This window comes from Toxorhynchites rutilus, chromosome 2, assembly GCF_029784135.1.
Source record: "Toxorhynchites rutilus septentrionalis strain SRP chromosome 2, ASM2978413v1, whole genome shotgun sequence".
NCBI lineage: Eukaryota > Metazoa > Arthropoda > Insecta > Diptera > Culicidae > Toxorhynchites > Toxorhynchites rutilus.
Window position 1 is genome coordinate 179719555 of NC_073745.1, and position 6094 is coordinate 179725648.

Below are 6094 nucleotides of genomic sequence, written 5' to 3' on the forward strand. Positions count from 1 at the left end.
AATACGGTGTACCGAGCAGCTAGAGCCGCCTTGAAACGGGGAATTACACTGAGCAAAGCGAACTGTTTCAAGGAGCTGTGCCGAGATGCAGATGCCAACCCATGGGGCAACGCGTATCGAGTCGTGATGGCGAAGATCAGAGGACCTGTGACGCCCGTCGAATCGTGTCCCGAGAAGCTGAAGGTCATTGTGGAGGGTTTATTTCCGATGCATGATCCTACGATATGGCCACCGACACCGTACGCCGAAATAGCTACCGAACGTTCTCAAGTTTCCAGTGAAGAACTGGTAGCAGTGGCGAAGAGACTGCAGGTAAACAAAGCGCCCGGCCCCGACGGAATCCCCAACGCGGCCTTGAAAACGGCGATTCAGGCGTTCCCGGACATTTTCAGGATAGTGCTACAGAAATGCTTGGATGATGGTCACTTTCCTAAGAAATGGAAGATCCAAAAGTTAGTGTTGCTGCCAAAACCAGGAAAGCCCCCGGGGGTACCAACATCCTATAGGCCTATATGCCTGCTGGATACTCTTGGGAAACTCTTGGAAAGGATTATCCTCAACAGACTGACGAAATGTACGGAGAGTGACCATGGTCTGTCGAAGATGCAGTTTGGATTCCGGAAAGGTAGGTCCACCGTTGATGCTATCCGATGCTATTTCATCACACTTGACACGCGCATTCTTACCCTCGATGTTGCCTTGGTGTTATTGTATTATCGAGTTGGACTTAATACCAGTGCCGGACCGATGCACATACTGCGTACTGCGGGCGTTGGCTCGCGCTGTGACAAATTAAACAAACTGTTGCACTGTTTTGTTGTGCGCTGTGTGAGGGACTTATGCAACACTTGACACTTTGCATTCCGGGACGTGGACGCGTTCTGGGTCTTAGTGTTATTGTCGACGGAGCAGTGTTATACACATTGCGTACTGCGGGTGCTGGCTTGCGCAGTGAGAAATTCAACAAATTGTTGCGCTGTTGTGTTGTGTGCGCTGTGTGGGGGACTTTTCCAACACTTGACACTTTGCATTCCGGGACGTGGAGACGCGTTCTGGGTCTTAGTGTTATTGTCGACGGGGCAGTGTTATACACATTGCGTACTGCGGGTGCTGGTGTGCGGGTGTTGTGCACTTGAGACTTGTCATTCCAGGACATGGAATAGATTCACACACACGTACGATTGCATACTACCAGGCGCAAAGCGCTTTAATGAAAAAAGAGAGAAGCCGCCAGCGCGGGCAGCACTAAGCTACCACGGTGGGACTTCTCTCTTACGGGACACGACGCATTAGCCCATCACATAGCGCATCGCAAGGGTAAGACTGCGCAAGCTACTGTGTCGCACCGATGCTGATGGGGCATTGTTACACGTACTGCGTGTTGGCTTGCGCAGTGAGAAATTAAACAAACTGTTGTGTGCTGTATGCTGGGGGGACTTGGACGCTTTCTGGGACTTGGTGTTATTGCCGACGGGGCACACACTGCGTAGTGCGGGTGCTGGCTCGTACAGAGCTGTTGTGTGCTGTGTTGTGCTGGGGGAACTTTTCCAACACATGACACTTGTTATTCCAGGACATGGAATGATTTCACACACACGTACGATTGCATACTACCAGGCGCAAAGCGATTTAATGAAAAAAGAGAGAAGCCACCAGCGCGGACAGCACTAAGCTACCACGGTGGGACTTCTCTCTTACGGAACACGACGCACCCGCCCATCACATAGCGCATCGCAAGGGCAAGACTGCACAAGCTACTGTGCCGCGCCGATGCGGATGGGGCATTGTTACACGTACTGCGTGCTGGGTCGCGCTGTGAGAAATTGAACTAACTGTTGTGTGCTGTATGCTGGGGGGACTTGGTGTTATTGCCGACGGGGCAGTGTTATACACACTGCGTACTGCGGGTGCTGGCTCGTGCAGAGCTGTTGTGTGCTGTGTTGTGCTGGGGGACAACACTTGACAGTTGTCATTCCAGGTCATGGCATGATTTCACACACACGCACGATTGCATATTACCAGGCGCAAAGTGATTTAATGAAAAAAGAGAGAAGCCACCACACACGGGCAGCACTAGGCTACCACAGTGGGACTTCTCTCTTACGACGTACCACACACCAAGCCCCCACAGCGCGTAGCGCATCACACATCACTCTGTTGTGTGCTATGCTGTGCTGGGGGAACTTTTCCAACACATGACACTTATTATTTCAGTACATACAATACACACACACACACACACACACACACACACACACACACACACACATGGCGAACTGTCGAAAAACAGACGGAGAAACGGAAGAAGAAAGAAGAAAAGAAGAAAGGTGTGCAGGAGACAAAAAAAACCAGGCCCAGACGAGAGCGAAGTAAGGGAGATGCTCTGATCGTCGAGGTGAAGGAAGGAGTGACTTACGCATCACTCCTGCGGAAAGTGAGAGACGATCCGGAGTTGAAAGAACTGGGAGAGAATGTGGTGAAAACCAGGCGCACCCAGAAAGGAGAGATGCTCTTCGAGCTCAAGAGGGATCCGGCGGTCAAAAGTTCAGCCTTCAAGGAACTGGTTGCGAAGTCGCTCGGTGAGGAGGCGAAGGTGAGGGCTCTATCCCAGGAATCAGTGGTCGAATGCAGAAATCTCGACGAAATCACGACAGACGAGGAGTTAAGGCGCGAGTTAATAGAACAGTGTAAGCTGGACAATATACCAATGACGATCCGTATGAGGAAGGCGTATGGTGGCACGCAGACGGCGTCGATACGGCTCTCAACAGTCGCAGCCAATAAGATGGTAGAAACGACCAAAATAAAAGTTGGCTGGTCGGTTTGCTCGCTGAAGATGGTGCCCCGGGTGGCCAAGCGGATGGAGAGATGCTTCCAGTGCATGGGCTTTGGACATCAGGCAAGAAGCTGCACAGGCCCCGACAGGTCTGAACTGTGCAGGAGATGCGGTGAGAAAGGGCATGTTGCGAGAGACTGCACGAAGCAACCGAAATGCTTGCTCTGCAAACCAGAGAACGGCAGCGACCATGCGACAGGAAGCTTCAAGTGTCCCTCGTATAAGAAGGCGTTAGCAGAATCGCAGTAACGGAGATAATTCAGATCAATCTGAACCATTGCAACACAGCTCAGCAACTGTTGTGGCAGTCGACAACAGAGACAAAATGCGATGTTGCAATCATAGCGGAGCCGTACCGAGTACCCCGTGATAATGGCAGCTGGGCGACGGATAGCTTAGGGATTGCTGCAATACAGGTGATGGGCAGATATCCTATCCAGGAAGTGGTTGGAGGTTCACATGAAGGTTTCGTAATCGCCAAAATTAATGGAATCTTCATGTGTAGTTGCTACGCACCCCCGAGATGGACAACTGAGCAATTCCACCAGATGCTAGACGCAATGACCGAGGAACTAATCGGTAGAACACCGATCGTCATTGGAGGCGACTTCAACGCGTGGGCTGTGGAGTGGGGAAGTAGATGCACCAACATCAGAGGGTACAGTCTACTGGAAGCTCTAGCAAAGCTGGAAGTAACGTTACTAAACGAAGGTACCACTAGCACTTTCCGGAAAGATGGGCGCGAATCCATCATCGACGTTACTTTTTGCAGTCCGTCGCTGTTGGCGAGTACGGAGTGGAAAGTGTGCGAGTCGTATACGCACAGTGATCACCAGGCGATCCGGTACAGAATCGGTCAACGAAACCACGTGCTAGTTCGGAGGACAACAAGCTGTGAGCGGAAGTGGAAGACGAATGCTTTCGACAATGACCTTTTCGTCGAAGCACTTCGTCTAGCTGGCGGAGCTTCAGATTGGAACGCAGAAAAGTTGACAGATCTACTGGTGAGAGCATGCGACACTACCATGCCGAGGAAAGTTGTACCAAAAAATGGAAGACGCCCAGCTTACTGGTGGAACGACTCTCTTCGCAACCTTCGCGCTAGCTGTCTTCAAGCCAGAAGACGCGTTCAGAGAGCACGAAATAGCGCTGATAGAGAGGAACGAAATACGGTGTACCGAGCAGCTAGAGCCGCCTTGAAACGGGGAATTACACTGAGCAAAGCGAACTGTTTCAAGGAGCTGTGCCGAGATGCAGATGCCAACCCATGGGGCAACGCGTATCGAGTCGTGATGGCGAAGATCAGAGGACCTGTGACGCCCGTCGAATCGTGTCCCGAGAAGCTGAAGGTCATTGTGGAGGGTTTATTTCCGATGCATGATCCTACGATATGGCCACCGACACCGTACGCCGAAATAGCTACCGAACGTTCTCAAGTTTCCAGTGAAGAACTGGTAGCAGTGGCGAAGAGACTGCAGGTAAACAAAGCGCCCGGCCCCGACGGAATCCCCAACGCGGCCTTGAAAACGGCGATTCAGGCGTTCCCGGACATTTTCAGGATAGTGCTACAGAAATGCTTGGATGATGGTCACTTTCCTAAGAAATGGAAGATCCAAAAGTTAGTGTTGCTGCCAAAACCAGGAAAGCCCCCGGGGGTACCAACATCCTATAGGCCTATATGCCTGCTGGATACTCTTGGGAAACTCTTGGAAAGGATTATCCTCAACAGACTGACGAAATGTACGGAGAGTGACCATGGTCTGTCGAAGATGCAGTTTGGATTCCGGAAAGGTAGGTCCACCGTTGATGCTATCCGGACAGTGGTTGAAAAGGCAGAGAAGGCGTCACAGCAAAAGCGGAGGGGCGACCGACATTGTGCTATAGTAACGATCGACGTGAGGAATGCTTTCAACAGCGCTAGCTGGGAAGCCATTGCCGAGTCCCTACACCGTATGAAGGTTCCTGGGTACCTGTGCAGAATTCTAGGAAGCTACTTCCAGAACCGCGTCCTAGTCTACGAGACGAGCACGGGGCAGACAACGTTGAATATAACGGCCGGAGTACCACAAGGCTCTATCCTGGGCCCAACGCTCTGGAACGTAATGTATAACGGAGTACTGAATCTGAAGCTTCCCAAAGGCGTGGAGATCGTGGGCTTCGCGGATGATATCGCTCTCACAGTGGCAGGCGAGACACTCGAAGAGGTGAAGATGCTTGCAATCGAGTCCATCGTCTCATTAGAGAACTGGATGCAAGCAGCGAAACTGCAGATTGCTCATAATAAAACGGAAGTATTGTTGGTGAGTAACTGCAAAGCCGTGCAGCGAGCGGAAATCACAGTCGGGGAACACGTGATAACTTCTAAGCGTAGGTTGAAATACTTGGGAGTTATGATCGACGACCGGCTGAATTTCAACAACCACGTCGACTACGTCTGCGAGAAAGCAGAGAAGTCCATTAGCGCGATAGCGAGAATAATGCCGAATAACGCAGGACCTTGCAGTAGCAAAAGGCGTCTCCTGGCTGCTGTATCCTCGTCCATACTGCGGTACGGAGCACCAGCCTGGTCGGCGGCTCTCGAAACCCACCGGAATCGTAGAAAACTGGACCGTACGTTTCGGCTCATGGCGATGAGAGTTGCGAGCGCGTATAGGACGATCTCGTTGGAGGCAGTCTGCGTTATCGCCGGCATGATCCCTATTGGCATCACTCTGGCGGAAGACAGAGAGTGCTACAGACGAAAGGAAATCAGGGGTATCCGGAAAACAGCGAGAGTAGAATCACTCTTGAAGTGGCAGCAGGAATGGGACACGGCGGAGAAAGGCAGGTGGACGTATGGGCTCATACCGGTACTATCGACCTGGCTGAACAGGAAGCACGGGGAGGTGAATTTTCATCTGACACAGTTCCTGTCTGGACATGGCTGCTTCAGGCAATATTTGCACCGGTTCGGGCACGCAACGTCGCCACTCTGTCCGGAGTGTGAAGATGTGGAGGAAACACCAGAACACGTGGTATTTGTGTGTCCCAGGTTCACCGCAAGACGCGAGGGGCTGCCTGCCCTTCATGCCGGGAACATAGTAGAGAAAATGTGTCGCGACGAGGGCACCTGGAACGCTGTGAACAGTGTAATCATACACATCATGTCCGAGCTACAGCGGAAGTGGAGGGCCGACCAGCGTAGTAATAACCCCTGACCATAGAAGAGGAACAAATGCGAGGGCTGTTGCAAAGTGTAGTACCCCACGAGAGTCGTTG